We start from the raw sequence: 13,903 nt of genomic DNA, 5'->3' as shown, positions 1-13,903 counted from the left end.
CACACGTGTTGCTGTGTGCTGCAGCCCGGGTGATGGACACTGATTAAGCTCTTGATTGCTTATTATCAATCCTCACTCCCTGACGTTCCTAAATCCTTTTGGCACTGCAGTACAGAAAGGATTTCCCATCATTACCCAAATATTTTTCAGGAGATGTACATGAAATATGCAAATTCGTGATAAAAGTTAAAATTTATACCTAGACTGCCAGGCGGGGTTCACAACTTTTATCTTTATTTGCAGCCTTCTTTTAATCCACTGTCCATGACCGTGGAATAAATCCAGAATCACTAAGGTTGGAAAAGACCTCTTCGAGTCCAACCCCAACTCATCTCTACCACTAAACCATGTCTCTCAGTTCCACATCCCCATAGTTCTTGAACACCTCCAAAGACAGTTATTCCACCACCTCCCTGGGCAGCCTGTGCCACTGCATTACCACTCTAATAGAGTAGAAATTTCTCCTAATATCCAATCTGAACCTCCTCTAGCATAACTTGAGGCTCTCACTCTCATCCTAACCCAGGAGAAGAGGCCAACCCCAACAATGGAGTTGGATAGAATAAGGATTAGAATACAGGCTTAGACCAGATTTTCCCTGCCGGTAAACTGGCTCTATTGCCTGCTCCACTAAGAAATTTAATTTTGCCATTGCTTTGTTATGTACTTAATGGATTTTTTTAAAACAGTTGCCAGAGCTGGATAGTGGCTGGTTTGTGTCCAGTGAAATCTGGGAGTAAATGGAACAGCTGCACAAAGATGTCCAACGTAATAGGTAATGCAGGTCTTCAAATAAAATCCAGTGCCATCAAAGCCAAAATCTGTAAAGCTCTTAACAAAAAACATATTTGTAAAGAACAGATGGAAAAAAAATTGTTCTGAGCTGTATAACAAGAGCACATCAATCAGCCCAGCAGCGATGGCATACAGAAACCTTCACACAAGACCAAAGAACATAACCAGAACCAGACACAATTCCAACACCTCCACACTCCTCAGAAAGCAAGAACGAGGGTGAACCATGTCCTAGGGGACTGAGGATAGACAGGAAGCACAGTAGTTTGGGGAGGTATTTTATCTCCATAAAGTTGGGGTTTGGGAGAATTAGGAAAGCATCATTCCGATACCTTTTTCAACAGATCAGTTAAAAATACAGCCTTGAGCTCTCAACCAGTCTTTTTTATGTGTGCTAGAAAGCCAGTGATGGTCGAGCTGTCTGTAAGAAGAAGCAAGCACTCCAGTGTGTATGTATTCCCCTGCGTATTTTTACCACTAGATGTCTCTGCTGACTTCACAGTGCATTGCATGAGCTGCTTTACCTGGTGAACAGGAGATACGAAGGTGGAAACCAAGCTGTGACAAAACCTGCTTCTCACTGTATTTACTAGTGTTTTGTTTCTCATTAATTAATATCATCTGTTGGAGATGGCCCTTGAGTTATGAGTGTGTGCGAATTTCTCAGCTTCCTCCCTTTCTTTCAACTGGGAAGGGAAAAAAACAGTTGCTTTCATCCATCATTACTCCTATTTTGGAACACTTGTTGCCTCCTCTGCCACTTTGATTCTCATCCTCTTCCTATCTCCCTGGTAATCTCTTTGCTTATGATGGGCATTACGGGGATCTGTATGCTGTTATGAGTGAATCATAGAAAATCCTGAGTTGGAAGGAACCCACAAGGATCATCAAGTCCAACTCCTGGCTCTGCAGAGGACAACCTAAGCCCTACTAAGAGCATCCTAAACCATGCTAAAACTAAGAGCATCAATTCCTTTAAATCATCCTGTGAACAGCACAAAGAGGTCTATGGGATGTCATGTAGAGCTCAAGGTGTTTGAGGAAGGCATGGTTTCGATAGGTGCTAACATGGGAACAAGAAATCATAGACCAGCCTGCATGATCAAGTGCAGATGCTGACTCTAAGCTCCTATGCTCAAAATGTGAAGTGGCTTGAGGCTGGAATCTAGATGGTTCTGAGCTTTGCATTTGGCCAGGAATGGATGAAATTATGACAGCACTGGCTGTGTGTCCTCTAAAAGAGATCAGGTTGCCTAGTGCTAGCTCACAGCAAGGTGTGCAGGCTTAATTCATAGAATCATGGAATGGCCAGTGTTGGAAGAGACCTTAAAGATCATCTATTTCCAACCTCCCTGCAGTGGGCTGATTGCCACCCACCAGCTCAGGCTGCCCAGGACTCCATCCAGCCTGGCCTTGGGCACCTCCAGAATTGGGGTATCCACAGCTTCCCTGGGCAGCTGTGCCAGGGCCTTACTTACTGTACCCTTACAAACAGGGACCCATCAGTTATGGTGAAAGTTGGGGAAAAGTCACAAAGTGCTTTTGAGGTGCTGCAGACTATAGAAACTTTGGTAATGTAGAGTTGCAGTTGGTAAATGTCATTTGCCTGAGGTTTAAAACCTGACTCAGAATGGCTTTATTCCATTGATATCACTACTAGCCCCTACCCTAAGGGACCTTGAGGACAGGCGTGAGCTTGCCCCAGAAGGGCTTTATAGGAGAACTTGAAGTCTCAGGGTTATAATTTCTTCACCAGTACCCTAAGCTCCACAAAGAACTTCAGAAAATATGTATATATATATATATTTTTTTTGTGTGTGTGTGTGTGTGTTGCAGCTCAGTGCTCTATGCTTCCATTAGAACCAAACTGGGAAGATTTCAACATCAAATGACACCTACCCAACTCCACTGTCTTCCCACGACAGTCGAGGGCAGTGGCCAAGTGTAAGGAAATTCCAGGACTGCTCAGAGGCGTATCTCAGAGAGCTCATGTTTTAACAGCCTGCCCTTGAGATAATGGTGAGAATTAGCAAGTTTTGTCCTCTCTGCTTTATTTTGCTCTGTATATCTGTAGCAATTATCAAAAAGGAAGCACTGCATGGGATAGGTGGGACTTTGAGAAACAACTGCGTGATATACGTTCTGGGACTGGCAAATGTGGTCAACGTATCTCTGAACTCACATGACAGCACTTTCAGTCTGTGTTTAAAACCAGTAACTGCAGGAAGAGAAAGTGGAAACCAGAGCTTGGGCTGGTCCCTGGGTCTGACATCACATCTTCAAACAATGACCTGAATGCAGGAGGTTTTATAGATTTCTCATCTCTTTACCTATTTTCATTAACAGAAAAGTTGCATCTAAAGCAAATGTGTGTTGGAGTGGAAATTCTCTTCTTTCCCCTTTTATTCTGTTTGCTTTCCTTGTTAGAATGACAGAATGGTTTGAGTTGGAAGGGACCGTCAAAGGTCACCTGGTCCAATTCCCATGCAGTGAAACATCCACAGCTCCATCAGGAGCTCAGAGCCCCATCCAATCTGCTCTTGAATGTCTTTAAGGATGGGGTATCCACCACCACTGTGGGCAACCTGTGCCAGTGCCTTAGCACCCTTATTGTACTATTTAGCATAGTACTGAGTGTTCTGAAGTGCAAAGGGATTCACTCCCCTTCTGTCATGTGATGCAGAGATCCCATTTATAGCATCCCTGTTCCTCGGTCTGACCACCTGAAACAGGGAAAAGCGATATGAACTGAAAGGAATATAAATGCTTGAGAAGCCCTGGGATCAGGATACTGAGACATGTGAGCTCCTGTGACACAGTGAAAAAGAAGAAAATGAATGAGTTGATGGTTGGACTGGATGATCTTCGTGGTTGCTTCCAACCTTAATGATTATTTGATTCTGTGAATGAAGTTATAGGTGTAAACCATGCTCTGGCACGGAGACCATTGCCAGGAATTACATAGTCAATCCCAGATTCTATAGGGAGAAATTAAAAAAAAAAAAGCTAACTTAAGTTTGTGGTTACATTAACTGGGATTTATCAGAGAGAGCTGATAAAGACCATAGCAATTAAAAGGTGTTACATGGGGACTTATTTCCTTTGAAAGACTGGATGAGCCTCACTTAATTATCTAATCTGATCTAATTAATCATGCAGATCACCGACTTTTGTTCTGTGGCTTTTAGAACATGCTCCAAAACTGCAGTGCCTGGACTGCTTGGGTCATGGATGGATCCATAGTGTTACAGCCACAGGTTTGAAGAAACCTAGTTGGCCAATTACTTCATGAGATTAGAGCAGAGAGAAGTTCAAAATGGTTGAATTTGGAAGGGAAAGGATTTTTGTGTCCATCTGGCTATGCTCTAGCAGAAACACCCAGAGTAGGGTACCCATGTCTAGGCCACAAAGGATCATGTCCAGATAACCTTCCTAGAGACCAGAATGGGTATGACCAGCCAGTTCTGGAAAGCAATGGAAATCAATGATGAAGCTGCAGACTTTTCCCTCTCATCTAGCCACTGAGCCAGAACAAGCTTTGTCCTTTATAGGACAGTAGGTAATGGCTTTAAGTTGTGCCAGGGGAGAGAGTCAGGTTGGATATTAGGAAAAAAAATATTCTCCAAAAGAGTGGTAATGCATTGGAACAGGTTGCCCACAGAGGTGGTGAATTCACCATCCCTGGAGATGTTCAAGAAAAGGGTAAATGTCCCATTGAGTGACATAGTTTAGTGGGATGGTGGTAATGTGTTGGGGTTGGACTTGGTGATCTTAGTGTTCTTTCTTACCTTAATGATTCTATAAACCTTCACTTTGCTGGCATAGAGACAACTGAGATACTGAAGTATCTGCTTTAGAAGGTGTTCTGGTAAGTTGAGTCACATAGGTCGCAAAATTTCAGCTTTCTATGGATTTGTTCAGCTCTGACCATTGCCACATATAAAGTGCATTTGGGAGCTTAATGCTAGAGCCAGCAGGGGAAGAGATGGGGAGGGAACAGAGCAGGTTTTATTGATAACTTTCACCTCCAGGCTGCTGTTTCCAGCTTTTTGAGGACACCTTGCAGCTCACAGCTCTGCTGAAGCACCAAGTTAAGCAGCTTGGCAGCAGCAATCACTCACTCCTATGCTTTAAAACCTTCCCTAATGCTTTGTTTCAATAAGAACCACTGAACTCAAAGTGGGAGATCGTATCCAAGGTGGATGCTGAAGGTTCAGTGATGGGCAGCTACTTAAAAAATAAACAGCCATCTTTATTGTCTTGCTGCCAATAAAGACTGGTACAGGGTCGGTTGGGCAAATGGAAATCATTGATGGAAATGCAGTCTGAAGGGCAGAAGGTGGGTAAGTGAGAGACAACAGGAGTGGTGGACAGGACTGACTGTGCATCACCAATTCGATCCAAGGGGAAGAAACCACTGAGTTTTTCAGGCAGTCTCCCCTTGTAAAGTTAAAATAATGTTACACCCAATGACCTGCCCACCCAGGTTGGTTGCAGAAGCACCAGAAAAAATGAAGAGCAAGTGGGAAAAGGTGCAGGTACCCATTGCTGAGGACACCAGGGGGTAAACAGGTCACCTGAAGGCTTGGATTCAAGTCAAGTTTAGGAGTCTAAGAGTTTCAGATAGGCATGGTGGCCTGGACCCTCACCATCGTGCTAGAACAGGCAATCTGGAGAAGTTGTGGTTGCCCAAGGGGTTCAAGGCCAGGATGCATAGAACTCTAGGCAGCCTGATCTGGAGGCTGATCTAGTGATTGGCAACCCTGCCTGTGACAGGGGGATTGGAACTTGTAATTCTTGAGGTGCATTCCAACCCAACTCATTCTGTGATGCTGTAGTGCATGGAAAAGTGAACTGATGGGGTGAACTTGCTTTGCCTCACTAATTCCCTGCTCTCTCTTTTCATTGCTTGATAGCACTAGCTGACTATTTTGTGCTTGGCTTAACTCACTGAAAAAAACCCAACCCTCATCAGAGGAAAAAAAACAGGAAAATCTAGGCATGAATGCCCAAGTGACATTTTGTGAGAGACATGGCCCACAATCAGCTGTGAGAAGGGTGAGAACAGGAGGCTGAAAGGAGGGCTTCCTTGGGTGCCGAGCAAGAGAGATTACTTGGAGTGGATCAAAGGAAAGGGAAGCAGGAGGTGATAATGTGGGACAGCCCTTCCCCAGGGTAGGATCTGCAGGGAAGCAGCAGGAGCCCCAGAGACCAGGGCTCTTACAGCAGGAACAGGGAAGAAGCAATGCATAACCTCTAAGGAACAGTCCCAGAGCAAGCAGGAGTTTGAATGACACCTCTAGCTCTTATTTCTTGTCATTGCTTTAGAAAGAATAGTGGTTCATTTGGAGACTGTAGGGATTATTGTCAAAATATTTGACTCCAACACAAGAAGGATGTGGAGCTGTTGGTGAGGGTCCAGAGAAGGCCACAAAGATGCTCAGCACCTCTTGTATGGAATGGCCTTCCAGTGCCTAAAGAGTGTGCAGGAGAGCTGGAAAGGGGTTCTTTATCAGGGGGTGTAGAACAGGGAAAGGTGTAATGACTTTAAACTAAAAGAGACAATATTTAGATGGGATATAATGAGGAAATTCTTAACCACGAGGGGTTGAAATTGTATGGCTTTTAAGGTCCCTTCCAAGCCATTCTGATTGTAGTCTATGATTCTATGACTCTGGGGACCATGAGATGGCGCAGTTCCCCCGGACATCATGTCCACCCCAGGCATCCTCCCCAAACCATCTCCCCAGCTGAGTGTTGCTCAGCTCAGTTAAGGAGCTGCTGCTTTATACACTATACAACTACATCACCTAACCCCCTTTCTCTTTTCCATTCCTAGGGAATAAGTGAGGTTCTGTGGGACAAGAAAGAGCAATCCAGCACAGTGTGCTCTGCTATTAGCAAGTGCAAGCCTTGCAGAGATCCCTTTCCTAAATGGGGCTTAAAAAAAGGGTAAACTGATGGCAAACGCATTTAATTGTTTTTTTCCCCTGGAAAGCACTACAAGGACATTTTACTAGCTGATAAAGAATGGATGCAGAACATATGGTAGAGGGTGTTGGACTTCTGTGTCACATACTCTTATCTCCAGGAGTGGGAAGAAAAGGTCTGAGGGCGTTAGGTCCTGGTTGCAGATAGTGTCCAGTGCTGTTTTAGGGTCTTTTTTGGGCTGGTGGAGGGATAGCAGCCCCAGTGTCCTGGCTGATTTCCAGGTAGGGCTGTGTTGACCCTCCCTTATGTTCTCCATCCATTTGAACAGGATCCGGGTATTTTTTTTCTCCTGCTTCCCTTTCCAAGCAGCTGGGTTATCTTGCTATGTGTTCAGGTTGCCCCCCAGATGGTTGAGTGGTTGTGTTTTGGTGAAAAATCTGTGTTGGCTCATGAATTGAAATACTTATCTCCATTACAGAGAGGACCTGTGTCCTGTGGGCTCCATCCCATGGATAAATGTGATTTGGGATATGAAGAAGATTTCATCCCTTGGAGATTGTATTTCATAGGATCATAGAATCATTTGAGTTGGAAGGGACCTTTAAATGCCACTTGATCCAACTCCCCTGCAATGAACAGAGACACTCACAGCTGCATCAGGTGGTCAGAGCTCCGTCTGTCCTGATCAGCTGGTCACACAGTGGTTGCAGCCAGCCTAGAGCTTGCCTTCCTTGGACATAATTTGCACGCGGAGTCACACGCATAGGCTCATTATGGTGCTGCCTCTGGCAGTGTATGGGAACACTCCCTGTCAGGAGGGTTTGGTATTCATTCCCTTGAGCATCACTGATTCCCAGTGTGATACAGTCTGAGTTCACCCTCCTGTTGCACCAGCACATTTCTCTGTCCTGAAATATGTCTATAAATGTCCTCCGGCGCGTCAGGCCCTGATCCTTATCACCCATACACTTGAGAGATCAAAACAGCTACTGGAAGCCTTCTTCAGGCTGTGCTGCAAGTGCCCCCTCAGCCACATTCCTGTGCAGGATTGGAGGTTTGTGTTGCTTTGTGCCAACACCAGCTCCTGCCTTGGCCATGTGTGCAGGCATCTGGGGATGCTTGAAGAGCCTGATGGGTGAAGGTGCTGCCACTGCCCCCAAGGAGAGGGGGGATAAGTGTTCCTGCAAGGCACGTCCACCCCTTCTGGAATGGTTTTGTCATTGTTTTCCAAGTTCAGCACAGCTCCTGCCACATCCCATCAATATCCCTGGAGGTGTCCAAGAACAGTGAAGTTGTGGCACTGAAGGACATGGTCAGTGGGCATGGTAGGGGAGGGTTGGAGTTGGACGTGGGGATCTTAGTGATCTTTTCCAAACTTAATGATTGTATGATCCTACCTCCAACCGGACAAACATTTCATCAAGGAAAGCAGCACAGGAAGCACAGGAAAGCAGCACAGCTTCACATGCAAACACAGTGCTGAAGTCTAAGCCAGGAGCCTGGCTTTTCTCATTAGCTGCCTGCCTAAACCTCCATGAGATCCAGTTCTCCCCTCAGGGGTGCCCTTCTCCATCTACCAGGTGCCCAGGACACCTGACCAAACACACTTTAGTGTGTAATTCCTTATATTTAATGTCTTCAGCACCCTATGTTGCCATCCAGCTTCCCCTACCAGTTTTCACAATGCTAATTCCCAGTCCATCTAATATAAATCTGCTGGGTGCTGAGACCTGGAAACAAATGGGATCCTCCATTGGGATACAGGATAGGACAAGTGCAGTAGGAAGGATGTGGCTACCCTTGGCATCTCCTGTTGGATTACTCATGAGTTTCTCCCTGCGCTTTTTTTCCACTGCCCAATGAAGCATCCTGATTCCTGGTTGTGAGCCGAACACTGCAAACCTCTAAATTCCTCCTTGCTTACACACTACAATCTTTATTTGTTTAATCAAAGGGGCCCCTGATAATTATTAACGTATTTAATTATTTTTATTCTGAGTCACTCTGCTTGGGTGTGGAGTGATCACAAAGATCTCCACTACAAAGCCCAGAGCCCGGAGCATTTGCAACACCAAAGAATCAACCCGTCACACATGGAGCTGCCATTTTATTTCTCTGGGAAGTCCTGACTCCCAAGAGAGCAAAATAAGGCACATTCAGACAAACAGTTTCAAACTAGAGCAAGAGATTTAGATTGGATATAAGATAAAGGGTTTTTACAGTAAAGGTAGTGAAGCACTGGCACAAGTTGCCCAGAGAAGTGGTGGGTGCCCTGTCCTTGCAGACATCCAAAGTCAGCCTGGACAGGGCTCTGAGCACCTAATGGAGCTGTGGCTCTCCCTGTTTACCTCCCTGCAGGGGAGGTGAACTAGATGGCCTTTCAAGATCCCTTCCAAAGCAAATGATTCTATGGTTCTATGATTCAACAGCCAAAGTAGGGAGGAGCTGACCTCAGAGCAGAGCTGGCAGTGATGCTCATCTGAGTTGTGCTCTGTTCATTCCAGCTCCTAGCTGTCTGTCCCCACTAATATCACACCCCTCCACCCCCAGCCCTAGCTTGGCAGAGGCAATCAGAGCACGCTGCAATTAGCACCGTTTGATGAGGATACTCCAAATTCTGCACTTCTACATGATTTATGAGCTTCCCAGGCTGCAGTCATTCCTATTTCTGTCAGTTCATGGTGAGGCTGCCCGGATTTTCCTTCCCTGCTATCCATCAGAACTTTGCAGGGAATCACTGCTGTTATTGAACACCCCTTTGAGACACCACGGTCACTTTGTGCTCCCCACCCCATCACTGCAATGTCCTTGTGCACCCCAAACCTGGGGAGAAAAAGCAGAGAAAAGCATCCTTGTTGGACTTGGTCCATCCTGGCGCCAACCTGGGTGGGCTTGGCTCCTCCTCTGGGCTCTCTTCTCTGTGCCCAGAAGGGTTCCCCAAAATTGGAGAGCAGGATTGTGATTCCTATAGGACTGTCTTGTTCTGAGCCTTCAACATCCAAAGAATCATCATCACTGGCAAACAGAAATTATTTTAACTCCCTGTCCTGACAATGGAGCAAGGTTGCATTAGGCAGATCTATGGAGCTGAGGATGAGAATTGCAAGGATAAAAAAAGAAAAAGGGGAACTGAGCAAAAAATCACATTAAGAAAATTTAGGTGCTTGTTGAAATCTTTATCTGAGAATAAGGTTTTGGTTAAATGCATCTTAATGTTTATGCAGAAAGAGAGTGAAAGAGGCAGAAAGAAAGGAGTTTCACACAAATAAATAAATAAATAAATAAATAAATAAATAAATAAATAAATAAATAAATAAAGCAAATCTTTTAGTAAAAGCCAGAACACTGATGCTACTTAAAAAAGAACATAAGATAAAGGCTGGCCTCTCCTTTCCTGGAGGGAAAATGTTGGAAAATAGCGATCAGGCTCTTCCTTCCAAGATCAGGCTCTTGCTCAGAAAGCCTTCTTTTTTGTTTCATTTGCTCTGAAGCATTTTATCAGCATTTTCACTCATTCTAATAATATCAGCACTTCTTTTGTCTTGGCTGTTTTCACTGCAGACTCCAGGAAGCACAAATGGTGTTCTGGAAAGGCTTCTCTCCAGCAAAACCTGTTTGCAGTCCCACTGTGGACCCCAGAGGCCTTGCAATGTTGGTGTTGCCTTATCCCTCTGAGGTCCAGAGAAGCTTTGGGTGCCCCATCCCTGGAGGTGTTCAAGGCAGACTGATCTAGTGATTGATTTAGTGGTTGGCATCCCTGTCAATGGCAGGAGATTGGAAATATGTTATCTTTGAGATCCTTACCAATCCAAGCCATTCGATAATCCTTTGAAGTCTTTGTGTGTGTCCATGCAACCCCAAGGACAAGGAAGAGTGTGGGTTTTGGGAACAAAATAACGACTCCTCTTGCTTAGAGATACTGAGATTAATGCTGAAAGAGAGAGTGGTGCCAAGCTCTGTATGCAGACTGTCCCAAAGCCAGACCCTATAACTTGCCATAGGATGCTACAGAAAACCTTGGGATTAGTGGCCAGGGGACAGAAGTGCAGAAGGTGGGATGGAGCATTGCTTCTGCTTGCCCCATCAGACAAACTCCCATTGGAATATAAATGTTTGGAAAGTCTCAGCAGCTGAGCATCTTCTCAGGGCATCTCAGGATCTTGAAACCTCTGTGTTATTTGAGCCTGGGCTATTTTTGATCCACTTGGGCTGTCTGAGTTAATTCCTAGCTTGCACAAGCAGCTGTCCTGGGAAAACAGGGAGGTTGAGATGAAAGACTTGAGGCTGTGGCTGCCTCATTGCTGGGAACAGCTCTGTGCCATCGCAGCCTCCTCTGCTCCCACCACTCCCAGCCCCTCTGCAAGCCTCCAGACAAAGCTCCTTTATTGCAAGGCCAGAGCAGGGAGGGGAAACACAGGACCATGAAAGCTGCGACTATATTAAGCCATGGAAAACCACAAGAATAAGTGCCTGCAATCCCAGCCACACTGAACCTGTCTGCTGACTTCCTCTCCAAAGCCAATCTCAAACCTGACCCAGGTGGGAAAATGCCTGTGGTCGTGACCATCCCCCTCCGAAAACACAAAGCCAGGCATTTATCTGAGCAGTTGATTGCAAAGCTCTGCACTGCAATTTGCTCCACTCTGCAAAATAACAAAGCCAAGACACTGCAGGTAACAGCCAGGCCAAGAAGTCTGCGAGTTTCATTCCCTACAAGTGAGTTTTGGCACAGTAGCTACTTCACACCCAATTAATTACTTCAGCACCAGATTATACTTGCAGGCTCCAATAGGAGTGATAATAGGAACCAATTAAATTAATTTATATTTACTTTGTAAGCATATTTTCCTTTGGTAAATCTTTGCTTTAATTTGACAGATTGGACTCCAGTATTTTGTTTTTGTTATGAGATATGGTCCTAAATCCAGAGGAACAAATCCAAACCTGTAAAGCCAAGAAGTCTTTCCCTTTCAGGTTTAAAAACATGTAGGACAGGGATTTAAAAAATAAAAATAAAAAATGTATACACGTGCCCAGACTAATAAAACATACTGTGAAATGTATGGGGAGGTACTGGCACAAGTGTCTTCCTAGAAGAACAAAATCATCATTAAATCAGTGCAGATGAGGGATGAGGAGCCTGGGTGATGCAAAGTACCCAGGATGCACCAGGTTGGTCCGTGTGCTGTCTCCTTACTCAGAAGTGAACAATTTACAAAGCATTGCAATCTCTCATCCACGTCTCAGGCTACAACCCTAAAAAAGCATGTTCTTTCCTTCCTTTTCCAGTGTGTGGTTCCTTTTCCTTCAGTGGTTCATAAAGTGAAGTTCTTTTCACCCTGTGAAACCTCTCCTGAAATTAAGGCACCATCTATCCTTGGATGGTATCTCAGCTGTGATTCCTCCTCCTCTCCTCTCCTCTCCTCTCCTCTCCTCTCCTCTCCTCTCCTCTCCTCTCCTCTCCTCTCCTCTCCTCTCCTCTCCTCTCCTCTCCTCTCCTCTCCTCTCCTCTCCTCTCCTCTCCTCTCCTCTCCTCTCCTCTCCTCTCCTCTCCTCTCCTCTCCTCTCCTCTCCTCTCCTCTCCTCTCCTCTCCTCTCCTCTCCTCTCCTCTCCTCTCCTCTCCTCTCCTCTCCTCTCCTCTCCTCTCCTCTCCCAGCCCCCATGAAAATGCAGCAGAGCTAGAAACAGCCAAGCCAAGAGCATGATCCTGTGGCTAAGAAATGAGGAGATAAACCTCTGAATAAGGGGAAGATCTGGACTGAAGCCTCTTCCCTCCTCAGTGCTTGCAGCAATAGGGACGTAGTGGGGAAAACCTGAAGGACAAAAGTCAGGTGGCTCACCAAAGTGTCCAAAGAGGCTTTGGGGACACTTTAATGCCTTTGGAAAGCAATTGAGCTCCTCTGGGGCTCTGGAAATTTGCTACCTACAATGTTGCTGCTTCCTCAGCCTAGCATAGCACATAGATTTTATAGCCATAGAGTTGCTACTCATTTTTCACCTTCTGGATGGTGATTTATGGCTTCTGGAACAAAGGTTAAACCCTCTTCCTCTCCTTGTTAGTGCTATTTCACACACTTCACACAGCTGAGGGCTGTTGTACTCAGAAGTGTTCCTTGGCTGAAATCTCATAAAATCCAATTTACTCTTCATTTTGGATCTCTCATGCTTTAATTCTGGAAGATGAGTGGGTATCTCATCTCAGCAGACCCTTCACCACTAAGTCTCATGTGCAGTGCAGTGGAGAAAGATCCAAAAAATACTATATCCAGCATCTACTGGACAACACAAGTACTCCTACCTCCTCCGGCATGTACTAGTGAGGCAATATCACCAAGCTGCCACAGAGTGCTGAACAGATCCCTGCTTTCTCTGCACATGCAAAGGTCCAGGTCCCATCCACTGCAACCCATGAAGATGGGCAGCTGGGGGTGGTCAGTGTCCTGAGCCCACAGGAAGGTACAATTCTCCATCCACAGTGAGACACTTCACTGCATTACCACCACACCCCATGAGCTGTTGTTATACTTGGCTTGCTCTTTTGCCAGATGCAGGTTTTCAGTTTTACAGAAAACTCAAAAATGAAAGCTATGTAAGCAGAGATCTGTGGGCTGAGTTACCATTGGGCTATGAGAGCTGAAATAAGTCTGCACAAACATACAGGTTCTGCATTTCATCCTCCCTGAACTCCGTTAGATTGACTGAGGACATCTTCCATGCTCATAGAATCACAGAATCACCAAGATTGGAAAAGACTTCTAAGACCTTCCAGTCCAACCGTCCACCTATCACCAATATTTCCCACTAAACTGTGTACTTCAGTACAACATCTAAACATCTCTTGAACACCTCCAGGGTTGGTGACCCCACCACCTCCCTTGGCAGCCTGTTCCAGTGCCTGACCACTCTCTTGGAGAAGGTTTTCCTAATAATGAACCTGAATCTCCCCTGGAGCAATTTGAGGTCATTCCCACTCATCCTATTGCTAGTTACATGTGAAAAGAGGCCAACCCCCACTTCATCACAGCCTCCCTTCAGGTAGACTCTCATCTGATAACTGCAGTTGTATTTGGATATGCTTTAACACAAGAGATGAGAACTAGCCAGATTGTGGCAGAAGAACCTTTCAGTATCTAAAGAGGAACTGAAAGGGGGTTTGCCTCTTTTTTCAGGTAGTAG

Source organism: Tetrao urogallus, assembly GCF_951394365.1.
Source record: "Tetrao urogallus genome assembly, chromosome: 1".
NCBI lineage: Eukaryota > Metazoa > Chordata > Aves > Galliformes > Phasianidae > Tetrao > Tetrao urogallus.
Note: the sequence above shows the minus strand (reverse complement) of the source record.